This window comes from Rana temporaria, chromosome 12 (genome assembly GCF_905171775.1).
Source record: "Rana temporaria chromosome 12, aRanTem1.1, whole genome shotgun sequence".
NCBI classification, from domain to species: Eukaryota; Metazoa; Chordata; class Amphibia; order Anura; family Ranidae; genus Rana; species Rana temporaria.
In genome coordinates this window covers 46,028,813-46,047,052 of record NC_053500.1, presented here as the reverse complement: position 1 = coordinate 46,047,052, position 18,240 = coordinate 46,028,813, and positions in this window count along the sequence as shown.

Sequence of the window (18,240 nt, the reverse complement as noted above, 5' to 3'; positions counted from 1 at the left end):
TGGGGGCCTTTGGTGTTTTCACTTGTGCCACTTCCCCCCCTTCATCTTCAATTGGTTCTACCTCATCATTTAGTGAAGTGTTATTTGAATTTGTTACACTCTCGACCTCCTGCCAACTATATATTTTACCTGCCAGGTAGTCCTTTTTATCTCTTTGGTATTTCTTTACCTTTTTGTTTTTTATCTCATTGTCTAATTTTGCTAAGAAATCCTGCTGTTTCTTTGCTCGAGTCTTATAATCAGTGGTTTCTTTGTGTGTATCCATACTCTCTTTTAGAATGTTGATGTTACTTTCTATTTTATTCAATTTTATCCTCCTTTGGATGATAATTTCTAGGGTTGTCCCGATACCGATACTAGTATCGGTATCGGGACCGATTCCGAGTATTTGCGGGAGTACTCGTACTCCCGCAAATACCCCTGATACCAAAATAGATTACTTCCCCCCCCCCGCCGCCGACCCCGACGCCTCCACCGTCGCCGACCCCGACGCCTCCACCGTCGCCGTTACGCCGCATCCCGCCGCCGTTAAACCGCATACCGCCGCATCACCGCTACCACCGACTGGGTAATACGGGAGGGGAACATTACAGCTTTGAATAGCTGTAATGATTCGCGCTGCGTATAGACACTCCCCCTCGCTCGGGTGAACTGTCTAATCCCGAGCGAGGGGGAGTGTCTATACGCGGCGCGAATCATTACAGCTATTCAAAGCTGTAATGTTCCCCGCGTATTAACCAGTCGGCGGCAGCGGGGATGCAGGTAAGGGGGATATGGGGGGGAGACATGGCTGCATGGGGGGAGACATGGCTGGATAGGGGGGAGACATGGCTGGATGGGGGGAGACATGGCTGCATGGGGGGAGACATGGCTGCATGGGGGGAGACATGGCTGCATGGGGGGGAGACATGGCTGGATGGGGGGTAGACATGGCTGGATGGGGGGGAGACATGGCTGGATATGGGGGGACATGGCTGGATATGGGGGGACATGGCTGCATATGGGGGACATGGCTGGAAATGGGGGGAGACATGGCTGCATGGGGGAGACATGGTTGGATGGGGGGGGAGACATGGCTGGATGGGGGGGAGACATGGCTGGATGGGGGGGAGACATGGCTGCATATGGGGGACATGGCTGGATATGGGGGGACATGGCTGCATATGGGGGACATGGCTGGATATGGGGGGACATGGCTGGATATGGGGGTCATGGCTGGATATGGGGGGAGACATGGCTGCATGGGGGGAGACATGGCTGCATATGGGGACATGGCTGGATATGGGGGGAGACATGGCTGCATGGGGGGGAGACATGGCTGCATGGGGGACATGGCTGGATATGGGGGGACATGGCTGGATATGGGGGGACATGACTGGATATGGGGGGAGACATGGCTGCATGCTGGAGACATGGCTGCATGGGGGGAGACATGGCTGGATATGGGAAGACATGGCTGGATATGGGGGGACATGGCTGCATGGGGGGGACATGGCTGGATATGGGGGGGACATGGCTGGATATGGGGGGGACATGGCTGGATATGGGGGGAGACATGGCTGCATATGGGGGGACATAGCTGCATATGGGGGGGACATAGCTGGATATGGGGGGACATGGCTGCATATGGGGGGACATAGCTGCATATGGGGGGGACATGGCTGCATATGGGGGGGACATGGCTGCATATGGGGGGGACATGGCTGCATATGGGGGGGACATGGCTGCATATGGGGGGGGACATGGCTGCATCTGTGGGGGGACATGGCTGCATCTGTGGGGGGACATGGCTGCATTTGTGGGGGGACATGGCTGCATTTGGGGACACATTTAAAAAAAAGAATCGGTATTCGGTATCGTCGAGTACTTGAAAAAAGGTATCGGTACTTGTACTCAGTCCTAAAAAAGTGGTATCGGGACAACCCTAATAATTTACAATAGCTTACTTTCGCAGCCGTTGAAAAAATCATACCATTCTCTGTTTAGGCTTGCGTCTGTTAGCCCATCATTAGGTCCCACATCCCATCTGAGTCTGCGCGGTTTTCAGGTTACTTACAAAAGTATAAAAGTTGCTGGGATGAACAGGTCTGGGAAGCACTAATTGAAAGAGAACCTGTCATGACCGGGCTTACATCAGGATCAGAATATTCTAACTTTAATGACATTAACTCTGCAGGCTTGCATATAAAATATTCATGCTGACCTTATTTAGCTTCACTTACTTCGAGTCTGACTCTTTAGCGTAAAAGAGAACCAGTCACAAATGGTCTTAGGCAAGAATCTGAAATATTCAGATTCAAGTGAAGCTCTGATTCTTTTTTTTTTCCATTGTTTGTTGCCCGGGTGGCCGTTCCTTCAGAGCCATGCGCCTTGATTGCTTCATTCTGAACAGCTGAAGTTCTTTAACGGCCTTTAGCCTTCCTCTGGCTACGTTTGTAGCCGACGCCCGATAACAATCTGTGTATCGTCTAAACAAGGCAGAAATGTATGTCCCATCAGTGACAACACCCACAAATTTACCTGACTTCCTGTCACTATATATATATATATATATATATATATATATATATATATATATATATATATAAAACTAAAAAAAAGTATATAATGTGTGTACTTTGCCCTCTGCTGATACACGCACAATATACATGTAAGCTGATAAGGCAATTACTGTGCTACATCATTACCAAACACCCGTCCTTCAAATCAGCCTAGTTCGACACCTTGCTTAGTTAATTTTTTTACTAAAAAAAACAGACCATCGAAATTCTGTGTCTATCCATAATCTTATTTCCCGAGACCTCTCTCTTCAAACCAGACATATCCATATGTGCATATTGCCAACCTCACTGAACCCAACTCCAGTAAATCACGGATGTTTTGGAAGGAATCCAGCAATACCAAACACATATATAGACATCTACCCAGAGACACGCCTAATTATTGCGTCTCTGGCTCAGGAACCCTGAAGAGGAAGTATTGTCTACAGGCCCGGATTTACTCCCTTTGCCGCCACAAGGCCAGGTCCTTCAATGCCGTCCCCGCCTGCGCAGTACAGGGGGGACATTATCCGCCGGGGGACTTTTTCGTCAGGACACTGAGAAGCGGGACATCAAATGTCTAACTAGGGGGTGGGAGGAGTCTGGAGATGGCGCGGTCAGAGTGGAGGAGTAGCTAGACACGGCCGCTCGCTCCTCAGCCCTGCTCTGAGCATACGCTAGGACCGGAGATGTTTGCGAGCCGGATCCCTTGCTCCCTCCACTAGGGCATCCTCCTTTCCTCCCCTTTCCTCCGTCCCCCCTCCCGGATCGAGGCCCGTGCTTGGAGCGGGCTTGCATCGCCCTCGAGCGGGTCTCCCAGATTCGTCACTTACTTGGTCACGTGGGCGGAGCGGCTCCCCCGGTTACCCTGGAAGGATGCACTGCAGCGGTGTGTGGACGCGATAGGACGGCGCATTGGGACGGCGTGCCGAGCAGGGGGAGGGGGCTGTAGAGGCGAGTGAGGGCCGGAGCCCTCCCCTGTGGCGTCAGCTGTGCGGTGGCTTCTTTCCCCCCCCGGAGAGTGCAGGCGGCTGTGCTGCGGAGGTGTGCCTCGCCGCTCCGTGAGAGGGGGCTGAGGGAGGGGGAGATACAACGCCAGCCCTGCAACCCAAGAGAAAGATCACAGGCTGCCATCAATAGTCTGTCCAGAGACAAGGCGAAACAAGGTGAAACCCATTGTAGCAACTATTTTGCTTCTTTCTGTTAGAAAGCTGCCAGACTGGTGAGTACATTTGTCAGCTTATTGCACCCATCAGGATGGTGAGTACAAGTGTTCATTTAAGATTCAAGAACCAAGAAAAAAAGGAAATATATATCCATGGGACAATGTTGCTGAGGAGAATGGCTACTGAAAGTGACTGACGCAACATAAGGGATACAAGCTCATTAATGAATTTTATGTGTTTGTAAAGAAGCCGGTAATTTTATAGTTCTTTTGGCAGCTCCCCCTTGACATTTCCCTTCTCCTTATTGGGAGCAATTAAAGTATATGGAGATTTCTTTTTTTTTTTTTCTCAACAGTATATACGCAATACATATTGAATTCTGTTTATAAGATACTTTAGTATCTACAGTATACAGATGAGTTGGACAGAGAACGGGACTAAAAATCGGTGGATATAATGGTAAAAGTACAGTACATAGTGTAATTAATCATACTACAGAGCCCTGAAACCGGTAAAAGAAGGTCCTCAAGTGACAGAAGGCGGGGTCAGTATACGTGTATGGTGCGCCGAATATCTTTAATCCATAGCCATAGCCAAAGAGTAGAAATACTATAGCAACTTTAAACTCTGATATTAGAAACTCCAAAAGGTATTGTCTTGTGTAGTATACACCCCCCACAAGTGTAAAACGGACTTTCTATAAAATCCCGGTAAAGTGTCGCAGCTACAACTCAGGTGCGGCAAGAAGCACGGGTAAACATTCAGGACTATTGTAGGACCGAGAGGGGCGAAGGATGACCACAAGGGGAAAAGGAGTGAGAGGCGGGGCAATCCCAAAGGCCCCCCGCTTAAGTCAAAGTCCAGGCCCGATGTGCAAATTTGTGACCCACGGGACAAACGGGGACAATCAGCATACAGAAAAATCAACAACCACCAGAGGAGCCCAAGTGGAGAAGGAGAAAAAAAAGGAAAAAAAAAAGGGGGTCGCTAATATTTTGGCGGACCCAGAAACACTCTCGGAGTCACTCCTAGAGAGCAGAATAGATCAAGATAGAGAAATAGATAAAGATAAAGAAATAGACCTTGAACAAAGAAATAAGGAGGAAACGCAGGACATGACACGTCTGCCAACAAAAAGGGAAATGGAAGGAATGTTCGCGTCACTAGAAAGATCACTCAAATCGCAAATGGAAAAAATGGAGAGAAACATGGGGTATATACTGGAAAGAGTGGAAGAAGTGGAAAAAAAAGTCGATCATAATGCAATCTCAGTTAAAAAACTAGAGGATGAAATAAAAGCATTAAAAACAAACCAGCGAGAACAGGCATATAAATTAGAAGATCAAGAAAACAGGGATAGAAGGAAGAACATAAGGATACGCGGAATCCCAGAAACGACACAAGATGAGGATCTCTCAGAAATAATAAGGAAGATCTGTAATCCAATATTAGAGAGAGAAACCACTTCTCCACTAAAAATAGAACGAACACATAGGATAAGACGCCCTAGAGAGAGAGTACAGGACTACCCAAGGGATATTATTGTTCGATTTGAAAGCTGGGAAGAGAAAAACCAACTATGGAGAAAACTGAGAGGGAAGTCGCCATTAGAATACGACCAACATATTATTCAAATATACCAAGACCTGTCACAAGAGACGTTAAAAAGAAGAAGAAGCTTAAAACCCCTGTTAGGAATCTTACAGGAACATGGTATACAATATAATTGGGGATTCCCAGCCTGCCTAATAGGCAGGAAAAACGGTATCTCTGCAAGATTAAGGTTCTTAGAGGAAGTTCCAGAGTTTTGTCAGCGACTGGATATCCCAATACCATCCAAGAAAGATTAACAATGTTGAAGTGGCGGCGGAGGGGGGGAGTGGGGGGGGGGGGGAGAGGGTGATGGGGAGGCATAAATATAGTAAGCAACAGGAGCGGGGTTGAGGAGAGGGAGGACCTGGAGAGTACTCCTTCCCCAGTCTCCCATGTATGGGAGATAGGAGACCGGGCTAACATAGAATTCCACCGCAGCCGGAGGAGCAAAAGAGCGCCTGGAGCGCCAAACAAGAAAAGCTCCAATATGACCAAAGGGTCAAGGATCAACCAAAGGGAAGGGGGGAGGAGGGAGGGGATGAGAAAGCCCCATATGAAGATCATAGGGGCAAGGTATGAGAGGGGGGGGGATGGAGGGGGGAGGAGGGGAGGGAGGGCGGGAGAAGGGGTTAGGGTGGGGGAGGGGAGGGGAAGATTAGGGAAAGGGGCCCAGATCTGTGTGTCATGCAATAAGGAAAAACAAATGCACTCGAGAAAAGTACAGGGGAAAAAAAAAAAGAGGAAAATATGACAAATATAAATTTCTTAACTTATAATGTAAGAGGTCTCAACTGCCCGGAAAAAAGGCATATGGTATTAAGAGAGGTTGAAAGGTACTCAGCGGAAATAGTTTTTTTGCAAGAGACTCACATAACATTGGACTCTAGTGTTAGACTGTATTCTCGGGCAGTCCCCACCTGGTACTATGGGGATTCTCCAAAGAAGAGAGCCAAGGGGGTCGCTATAGGAATAGGGAAGAACATCTCCTTCATAGTAGAAGATAGGAAAGTGGACCCGGAAGGCCGTTATTTGTTTCTAAAAGGAATACTCCAAGGGAAAAAATATACGTTAGCAAACATATATTGCCCAAACAGCCAACCACATAAATACCTGAGGGGGATCTTGAATGCTTTAATGGATTTTAAACTTGGACATGTAATACTCGCAGGAGACCTCAATCTTTCAATGGACTATCAACTAGATAGTACGTCTGGGGCACAGAGGCGAAATATTAAACAGCTAAGACTATTAGGGAAAAAAATCCACAGTCACTGTTTAATAGATCCTTGGAGAATAACATATCCAAATAAAAGGGACTACACCTATTACTCTTCCGTGCATGGAACATACTCAAGACTGGATTACATAATGGTAGACCACGAGTTACTGGAAGAGGTAGTTAAAACTTCAATAGGGGTAACTACAATTTCAGATCATGCTCCGGTAATAGTAAAAATCAGATTCAAAGAGATAGAGCAAAGAAAAGGATCATGGAACTTAAATGAAGAACTTTTAGAGGACAGCGAGGTAAATAACATAGTGAGAACTGATTTGGAGCAATATTTCACCCTCAATAATACACCTGAAGTAAGGGTAGCCACTATATGGGAGGCCCACAAGGCATACATTAGAGGGAAACTAATCTCGATAGGAGCAGGGAAAAAAAAAAAAAGAAAATTAAACATGGAAAAATTAACAACTGAGCTATTTGAATTGGAGCAAACGCATAAAGAGCGAGGAGAAAATGAAATATATCAAGAAATTGTTGCAAAGAGGGCCCAGCTCAGAGATTTAATGAAGGTTGAAACGAGGGACATATTCAAAAACGTTAGAAAAGAGAGGTATAAATGGGGGAACAAACCAGGGAAATATTTAGCAAGAATATCCAGGAAAAAAAAAAGAAAAACTACATAGAAAAAATAAAAAACCAAGACGGCCAAATGAAATACAGGACGTCTGAAATTGCTGAGTCCTTTCGGACTTTCTACAGTTCACTATACGCAATAAGAATAAATGAAACTCAAGAGCAGGAAAATATTAGAAAAAAGAAAATTAGGGAATACCTAGAAGAAGTGAAATTACCCCCAATCTCTCAAAACGACATTGAATCCCTGGAGGCTCCAATAACTCAAGACGAGGTATATGGAGCTTTCCAGGAAACACCGGGTGGTAAGAGCCCAGGCCCGGATGGCTTGCCGATTATATATTACAAAAAATGTAAAGAACTCTTGGTCCCAGAGATGTGTAATTATTTTAATAAAATAGGGGAGGAAGAGGAAATAAGAAAAGAATCCCTAATGGCAAATATTACTATTATCCCTAAAACAGGAACAGATGGAACTCTGTGCTCTAACTACCGACAATCGCATTGCTAAATGCAGACTTGAAGGTATATGCGAAAATATTAGCAACCAGGATAAAAAGTTTAATGCCGCAATTAATAAACACAGACCAGGCAGGTTTCGTAACAGGCAGAGAGGGAAGAGACAATAGCATAAGGACCCTGCTATTATTGCAACAAGATCCAAAAAAGAAACCCCCAGTCGTACTCATGTCTCTAGATGCCGAAAAAGCATTTGACAGAGTCGACTGGGGGTTTATGATGGAAACCCTACAAAGTATAGGCCTAGGACCAAGGTTCATGAAATGGGTAAAGAATCTATATAGCCACCCGACGGCAAGGGTGAAGGTCAACGGGGGTATGTCGTCTGTGTTCGAAATGAAAAACGGAACCAGACAGGGGTGCCCGCTCTCACCTCTCCTATATGTAATAGCTCTGGAACCTTTGTTAGTAAAGATTCGGGAAAACCCGGATATAGGGGGGGTGAGAGTGGGAGATGAAGAACACAAGGTGGCGGCATACGCAGACGACATACTCCTATATCTGACCAAACCTAGGGTGTCCCTCCCAAATATCATAAAGGAAATAAAAAGATACGGTGAACTTTCAAATTTTAAAATAAACCCGATAAAAACAGTTATTTTGAATCTGGGGATAGATAAAAAAGAAGCTGAAGAACTACAGAAAGAGTTCCCATTTACATGGGAAAAAGAAGCTATAACGTATTTAGGAATAAAAATTACATCAAGATTTGAAAAACTATACTCGGTTAATTTTGTCCCCCTAATTAATGAAATTAACCAAGACCTGAAAAATCTTGCAAAAAAACACATTTCTTGGATAGGTAAGATCAATGCGTTTAAAATGATGATATTACCGAAGATTATATATAAACTTCAAATGCTCCCAATAAAAATACCGCAAAGTTTTTTTAAAGTAATCAAAACAGTAATCTTAAAATACATATGGACAGGTAAAAAGGCTAGATTAAGTTACTCATTGTTGAGCATGAAAAAAAAAGGAGGGGGGTTGGGGCTCCCTGATATAAAAAGATATTACTCTGCTGTTAATTTAGCTAGGTTGGTTGAATGGTCAAATATATACACAAAAAAAAAATGGGTACGAATGGAAGAAATATTAAGTAGCACACAATTAAATAGAAATGTATGGATACCACCCAAAATGAGGGAATTGGGCACAAATACACATAGTATTACAAGGAACGTACTTAGAATATGGGACACAATATTTAGACGGGAAAAATGGGAGTATAACTCTCCATTGATTCCTTTAGTAGGCACAAATTTTTTTCCACCAGGAAATGGAACACGTTTTGGAAAGCTACTGGGGGAAAAAAAATTAAAAGATATTGTCACACGGGGGAAAATTAAATTAAGACAAGATATAAAGATAGGAGAAGGGGAACACATGATGAGTGAATGGGAGTATATGCAGTTAAAACACTTTGTGAGCACATTACCACAACCAATTAGGGAAGACAAGACACTATACCCAATAGAAAAAATTTGCAATATGGATAAGCCCCTGATACACGGTATATCAAAGGCATACGGGATATTAACGGAGCTCGACTCCCAGGAAACTCTCCCCTTTTTAGAAAAATGGGAAAACCACTTGGGTAAAAGGATTGATAAACAACAAATGATAGGTGCAGTATACAACCATGCCTCCGACAACATCACCATCGAAGCAAACTACAAATGTATGGTCCGATGGCACTTGACCCCATCGAGAATGAGCAAGATCCACCCAAATAACTCAGAGCTATGTTGGAGAAATTGTAAGCAAAAAGGAACAACTATGCATATATGGTGGGACTGCCCGAGAGTGCAAGAATACTGGAAAGAAATTTTGGAATATATCGTAGAAATAACGGGGGAGAGGATTCTTTGCAGCCCGCTGACCTGTATGTTTCACGGAACTGAAAAAACAAAAAAACAGTATGGAACAACGTTGGTCCCAGTGCTGCTAAATGCAGCAAAGGCCCTGATTCCAAAGAACTGGCTACACCCAAAGAGGCCAACAATTAAAGAGTGGATAGAAAGGGTGGAATATATAGAAGAGATGGAGTATCTTGCCTGTAGAGAGACAGGCGGCGAAGATAAATATAGGGTGGTTTGGGGGAAAAATGGAAAGTGTTTAAATCCACAGAAAAGTTTGCCCAGGGAATGGCAGAAGCAGATAGGTGAGAAACCTAATAAAAGACAATATGGCACACAGATCTAGGGAGAGGGGGGAAAGGGGGGAGGATAAGAGGGGGGGAAGGGGGGGGGAGGGGGAAAAAAATAATAAAAAAAATAAAAAAAGGGGGCTAGTCACTTATAATAGTAAGCAATTCAGCCAGACTGGTTAATCGGTAAAAGGGTAATTAATGGTTTAAAAAAATGCCAAGTTTACAATTGTACAGAAGAAAAGGAACTCAAACAAATAAATAAATCTCACGAATGATGCGAAGCCACAAGAGAGACGTTATGGGCGGTCGAACCGTGAGCTTGTCTCGCTGCTAAAATGTGAGCAGAGTCTGACGTGGAAAAAAAAAAAAAAAAAAAAGAAATCTTGACAACGATTTACAAACCTTGTTGCTTTTTTTTTTAAGACATTTCAATATCTGCTCATCCATGGAAACTCCATGGATGAGCAGATCCAGGGGTTTTTGTTCAGCGGGAAAGTGGGGGAACGCAGTTCCGTTACCTCCAGCACTGAATGTGTGTAATTTAAAAAAAAAAAAAAAAGGACACTGAGAAGCGGGGGGGGGGGGGTGTTGCTGCCAAAAATGACATTGAGCATTGGGGGGGGGGTGCTGCCGAAAATGACAAAATGACATTGAGAACCGGGAGGGGGGTTGCTGCTGCCAAGAACTATCTCACCTCCTCTTCCCTCTGTTTTTTCTCCTCTCACCATCTGCATGACAGGGGGTAACTCCCGATATGAAAGTAAAAGTGTCCTCTCCTCTCAGCTGCAGTGCCGCCCCTGCACCCACTGCCGCCCCGAAGCCTGGCCTTGTTGGCCTTGTCTGGAATCCGGCCCTGATTGTCTACCCGTCTCCTACAGACATCCAGTGAAACAGCCACATTCAAGTCAACATAGAACAGAAAATATCAGCCGGCAGAATAGGGCGACAGGTTCTCTTTAAAAAAACTTTGTTCAAGAAATTACCCGTCTTTGCATGGCCGAGAAGCAGCAGACAAACCGTGAATGACGGGAGAGCCTGTATGCGAAAAAAAATACGGGCAAAGAGTAAAAATAAACTTCTCTTATCGCATTCTGAAGAGGTGATCAAGCTCTGTTTTCCGCATAGAAGCACCCCATCCACATCTCGGTCTGCAGCGACTGGTCAAGAAAACAAAGTCCACGTTGGCGCAACAATTGATAAGGATTGATAACCCCTGGCACAACTCCAGGGCATAACCATTCTGCCTCTGATTCAAATTCTGAAAGCATGCAGAGAGGAACAGTCTGCTTCCTTCTGTGTCCAGCCGTAAAGAGGCGGAACCTTTTTTATTATCACAGCTTTTTAGACAGAATGACATCATTCATATGAGCACATCTGATTCGTCAGTCCATATATGGCTTTTCTCCTTGTGACGTCTATTCTTGACCTTGTGGCTTTCACTCAGACTCACGGGGGCCATCTTCCTTGCCTCGATGGAGGGGGTTTGGAGTAAAGAGTAGAAGGGAGGGGTTTAGAGTAAGGAGTAGAAGGGGCTATCTGTCTTCAGTTTTCCTTCAGGCTGAGATTTAATTCTATAATGACTTTTAAGGATACTAATACTTGTATACACCCACACATATATATGTATATATATAAATCAATAAATAAAAGAAATAAAACAATATACGAAAGTTAACCAATATTTGAGTGGTTTAGGAGAAAAATAACATAAACACAAAATAATCATTTTATTTAACTCCATCACAGATGTGCAGTCATGTTGGAACAGGAAGGGGCCATCCCAAAACTGTTCCCACAAAAGTTAGGAGCATGAAATTGTCCAAAATGTCTTGGTATGCTGACACCTTAAGAGTTTCTTTCACTGGAACTAAGGGGCCAAGCCCAACCCCTGAAAAACAACTCCCCACCATAATCCCCCCTCCACCAAATGATTTGGATCAGTGCACAAAGCAAGGTCCATAAACACATAGATGAGCAAGTTTGAGGTGGAGGAACTTGATTGGCCTGATCTCAACCTGATAGAACACCTTTGGAATGAATTAGAGCAAGGACTGCGAACCAGACCTTCTTGTCCAACATCAGTGCCTGACCTCACAAATGCGCTTCTGGAAGAATGGTCAAACATTCCCATAGACACACTCCTAAACATTGTGGACAGCCTTCTCAGAAGAGTTGAAGCTGTTATAGCTGCAAAGGGTGGGCCAACTCAATATTGAACCCTACGGACTGAGACTGGGATGACATTAAAGTTCATTTGGGTGTAAAGGCAGGCGTCCCAATACTTTTGCTAATATAGTGTATATCCAATACTTAATGTTCTTGTAATCTATTGTTTATTAAATAATTTCTTACTGTTTTTATCTGCTTCCTTTAATGCTCTCCTTGAGTGCCAAAACCTCTCCTTTTCCCTATTCCTTCCATTTGTTTGGAACAAGCAGTGTACCTAAGTCGCCCCCATGTTTACGGCTCTTCACCCTCTATAAATCCCACTCTCCACAGTTCATAGTCCATCTCAGGAGCAAGCAAAAAAGGTTAGCTATGTTCTTACACACAGTTGGACAATGGAGAATGAACACCTCTAACGGGGGGTTGTGTCACATCAGCAAAAAAAAAAATGGAGATTTGGAGGAGGCTTAGATCAATAGAAGATCCTTTATTGAGACAAAGAATACATACAATAGATTTAAAAAAAAAAAAAGTTTGAGTCTCTTTAATGGTATTGGTTGGAACAAGAAATCTACATAGCTATGTCTATTAATAACTTGGAGTTATGACAGTTGTACAGCTCCAGTTATAAATAGCACATGTAGAAAAGATTTGCCATCATAAAAAAAAACATCCAATCCAACTCAATGGATGAATTTAAAGATACTGTCTTGTCTTCCCTGATGTAAAGCGCTGCGCAAACTGTTGGCGCTATATAAATCCTGTATAATAATAATAATAATAATAATAATAAAAGATAGAATGGATGATAATACCCAATGGCTTCACACAAAAGGATCCTTTCCTTAAAGTTCCACTAGATGTCACTATTGTACCTCTCACCAAGCATGTTCACATTTCAAATACTTATAAGAATGAACCTATAGTCCTATACATTGAAAGAATCCGTGATATAAAATGTCACTTATTTAGTTTAAGGAGTTGTAAAGGAAAATGTTTTTCACCTTAATGCAATCTATGCATTAAGGTGAAAAAACACCTGCTGCTGCCGCCCCCCCAGCCCCGTTATACTTACCTGACCCCTCGAAAGTCCCGCGCGGTCCCGATATTCTCTTCGCCACTCAGCCTGGCCGCTGATTGGCTAGCGCGGATGGATTGAGAGCAGCGCAGCCATTGGCTTGCGCTGCTGTCAATCACATCCATTGACGCGGTGGGGCCGAGTGATACAGCGAGCGGCTCCAGCGCCATGACGTCATCACAGCCCCAGCCATTCAGACAGGTGGAGCCCGTGAACCTGGAAGGAAGACCTGGTGAAGATGGAAACGCTGGGAAGCTGTGAGGGCTCCGTGTGCAGGTAGGTCTGTCATAATATTCTTGTATGCAGTGTATTATGACTTAAACCTTCAGAGGGCCCGTATTTTTTGTGCCGGTTTACTACAGCTATAAAGGGTCACTAAAGGAAAAAAAAATTGACTAAAATTAATGTCTGCAAGGTAGACAGACAGAATAGTGTAATGATTCTGTTAAAAAACTAGTAAATACCTATTAAATTCCTTCATCTATATCACCTCCGGCATTCTAGTTTCTGTTCTCTCATTCACTTCCTGTTTGCGGCGCTCGTTCATGTAAGAACTACATTTCCCAGTATGAATTGCGGCACGCCCAGTAATTCACACCTCCTTGAAGTCTCTAACATGTAGAGAGCGTCCTGCCACACAGATGTAGTTCCCAGGAGGGGGCGAGCACGTTGCTGACCACCGCAGTAAAGCCTCCCATCACGGTGGTCAGTAAAATCAGACAAGCAGGAAGTGAACAGACAGAGAAGAAATAGAGCAACTTCTGAGCAAAAACGAACAATGAGGAAGTGAAAAGAGGAATGTCTGCAGGTAAAGGATGCTTATTATGAAAAAAAATGTTTTCCTTTACAACCCCTTTAAGTTCTGCTTTAAAGTTGCAAATCCTGGGCCAGATTCACAAAGGAGATACGACGGAGTATCTCAGATACTCTGTCGTATCTCTCAGAGTATCTATGCGACTGATTCATAGAATCAGTTACGCATAGATAGCCCTAAGATCCGACAGGTGTAATTGTTTTACACTGTCGGATCTTAGGATGCAGTACCGCGGCCGCCGCTGGGGGGAGTTTGCGTCGTAAACCAGCGTCGGGTATGCAAATTAGGAGTTACGGCGATCCACAACGGTTTTTCGCGTTCGCTACGTCGCTGCTAGTCTAGTTTCCAGTCGCAAATTTAGTCGTCGTTTTGGGTGCCCTAACTTTACACAGCACACGTATGTGCTGTATAAAGTATGGCCGTCGTTCCCGCGTCGAAATTTAAAAATTCACGTCGTTTGCGTAAGACGTCCAGGAATCCGGAAGTACGCTACGCACGTTGCCGTTCGAAAAAATTACGTCAGTTCGCGCAAAACACGGCGGGAATTTCAGAACGGAGCATGCGCAGTAGGTCCGGCGCGGGAGCGCGCCTAATTTAAATGGAACACGCCCCTTTAAATTACGCGGGCTTACGCCGGAGGCCGCCAGCGTAGGTTTTCATTGCAAGTGCTTTGTGAATCAGGCACTTGCGATGAAAACTTGCGGCGGTGTAACGTATCTACGATACGTTACCCCGCCGCACTTCTATGTGAATCTGGCCCCCTGTGCCTGGAGGCCACGTCGATTTGACATGAACCCCACAGTCTCTCCTCTGGCCTCGCACCCAGCTCCCCGGCATGCCTCTTCCAGAACATCCACTGTGTCACACTCACCGACCTTCTCCTGCCCTGAGTCCATGATAGAGAACTTTAACTAGACATCTGTTCCAATAGCCCCTCTGTTCCAGGACAGCACCTCCATGACTGTGTAAGGATAAGGCTCCCTCCCAGCTCTCCCGGTCTCCTCTGCTGGACCTCGCACCCCCCCCCCCCCCCCAGATGGGGATGGGGCCCCTGCTGCTATCTAGCACTCCATTCTCCATGTCTCCCAGCCAACAACTCCTCCCCAGTGAGCTGTTACCTCAGCTTATATGGGAGGCCTGCCCCCTGCCAATTCCAGGTGGGGATTGGTCAGGGCTCCTCACATGAGCTCCCTGTCACTCCAGCTCCTGGCCTTGCCCCTCTTCCAGAACAAATTACCCTGGAAGCAGGGGAGGGGCCCAAGCACTGAAGCACAGGTAGTCACACCCACTGTTACACTAACCACTCCCTGCCCCCCATATCAAAACAAGCAGGCCTAGCCTAAAGCATAGGCCTGCCTAAATTTACCTGCGATGGCAGTTTACCTCACATAAATCCTCACTCTAGCATCTACCTATGGTAGAGGGTGCTACAGGTCATAGGTGTGTGCAGCCTATTGCATTAGGGTTTTCATGCACCCCAAAGCTCAAACACACATGCCTTTCTCTGAAGCCTCAGCTGCACTGGACAGGGAATGAATAGAAAGTGCTCTGTTGAGCCGCTTCATGTTCATTCACAAACTGAAGCATAGTACGCAGTTTACTATGCTTCATTTATGAATGAACACAGTGAGTGAGTGTGTTCACTTAGAAAAGGAAGGCGCTGGTAAATGACAAATTTGCTACCTCCTTCCCCCCACTCTCTCCATCCTAACACATCCCCCGAAGCAGCTGAGGGGAGAGGAGGGAAACCAGCAGCACTGCAGGGTAGGGGGCAACACGGAGGAAGCTTGGCAGAAGGGGGAAGCGGCACTGCACGATTATGATAAGGGTTAATTCCTGGCCATACACTGCCCAGGTCAGCGTACTTCTTAGGTGGGTATGACCAGGTGGTTACGTTCAGGTACGGATCAATGACAGGCTGACACTGTCCATAGCTTTTCACATGTAATCTAGGGACCAATAAGTGGCTCTGTATACAGACTGCTTACATCCAGGGCTGCTCATCTGTCCTAACCACAGGTAATCATGTGATCACATGCAGACAGCTTGGCCCACATTATAAAAGCATGGCGGTACCTGACCCAGAAATATCCCGATCTGAGTGATGTATGGCCATGAACGGCAATGTGAATGAGACCTTAATGGCTGTTTCATCACACAGCAGACAGGCATGGCCCACTTTTATCACTGCCATGACACCCACCCTGGGAAAGCCAATACATAGGTAGATTCAGAAAGAGTTAGGCCGGCTTATCAGTAGATAAGCCGACCTAACTCAGAATCTACGCCGACTTATGTTTAAGTGTATTCTCAATCAGAGATACACTTAAACATATCTAAGATGCGACGGCTTGCGCCGTCCTATCTTAGGTTGCAATATTTCGGATGGCCGCTAGGTGGCGCTTCCATTGCGGTCGGCGTAGATTATGTAAATTAGTAGATACGCCAATTCACGAACGTACGCCCGGCCGACGCAGTACTTTTACGCCGTTTAAGTTAGAGATAGGCCGCCTAAAGTTAGAGCTAGGCCCTAGTTGGAATAGTAATGTTAAGTATGGCCGCCGTTCCCGCGTCGAAATTCAAAATTTTTGCGTCGTTTGCGCAAGTCGTCCGTGAATCGGGATTTACGTCGTTTACGTCCACGTCGAAATCAATAGGCCTGTGCGGCGTACTTAGCCGCAATGCACACTGGGAAATGTAGGCGCCCGGCGCATGCGCAGTTCACAAAAAACGTCAAAAACGTAAGGGCAAGCCCCATTATCGTAAAACACGCCCCCTTACACACATTTGAATTAGGCGCCCTTACGCCCGCCCGCTTTAGGCTACGCCGCCGTAACTTAGCAGGCAAGTACATTGTGAATCATGTACTTGCCTCGCTAACTTACGGCGGCATAGCTTAAATGCCTTAAGCTACGCCGCCGCAAAGTTGCGGCATTGTATGTGAATCTAGGCAATAGTCTTTGCTGGAGTGTGTGTATGTACACAGGAAGTTGCTACAAAGTGTGTGTAGGAGATCAGCAGCACTGAGATGCAATAAAAGATGGAACAAGTATTTTTATTATATTATATATTTCATATACAGTATCTCACAAAAGTGAGTACACCCCTCAGATTTTTGTAAATATTTTATTCTATCTTTTCATGTGACAACACTGAAGAAATGACACTTTGCTACAATGTAAAGTAGTGAGAGTACAGCTTGTAGAACAGTGTAAATTTGCTGTCCCCCTCAAACTAACCATTAATGTCTAAACCGCTGGCAACAAAAGTGAGTACACCCCTAAGTGAAAATGTCCAAATTGGCCCAATTAGCTATTTTCCCTCCCCGGTGTCATGTGACTTGTTAGTGTTACAAGGTCTCAGGTGTGAATGGGGAGCAGGTGTGTTAAATTTGGTGTTATCGCTCTCACTCTCTCATACTGGTCACTGGAAGTTCAAAATGGCACCTCATGGCAAAGAACTCTCTGAGGATCTGAAAAAAAAGAATTGTTTCTCTACATAAAGATGGCCGAGGCTATAAGAAGATTTCCAAGACCCTGAAACTGAGCTGCAGCACGGTGGCCAAGACCATACAGCGATTTAACAGGACAGGTTCCACTCAGAACAGGCCTCGCCATGGTCGACCAAAGAAGTTGAGTGCACGTGCTCAGCGTCATAACCAGAGGTCGTCTTTGGGAAATAGACGTATGAGTGCTGCCAGCATTACTGCAGAGGTTGAAGGGGTGGGGGGTCAGCCTGTCAGTGTTCAGACCATAAGCCGCACAGTGCATCAAATTGGTCTACATGGCTGTCGTCCCAGAGGGCAGCCTCTTCTAAAGATGATGCACAAGAAAGCCCGCAAATGGTTTGCTGAAGACAAGTCGACTAAGGACATGGATGACTGGAACCATGCCCTGTGGTCTGATGAGATCAAGATACATTTATTTGGTTCAGATGGTGTCAAGCGTGTTTAGCGGCAACCAGGTGAGGAGTACAAAGACAAGTGTGTCTTGCCTACAGTCAAGCATGGTGGTGGGAGTGTCATGGTCTGGGGCTGCATGAGTGCTGCCGGCACTGGGGAGCTACAGATCATTGCAGGAACCATGAATGCCAACATGTACTGTGACATACTGAAGCAGAGCAGGATCCCCTCCCTTCAGAGACTGGGCCGCAGGGCAGTATTCCAACATGATAACAACCCCAAACACACCTCCAAGACGACCACTGCCTTGCTAGAGAAGCTGAGGGTAAATGTGATTAACTGGCCAAAAGAATGCGAGGTGAGAAAATGGGGAGGTGGCACCAAACCTAAAATTCTAAAACGTCTGATGCTGCACCTAAAATTAGCGACTACTAAAAAACATATAAA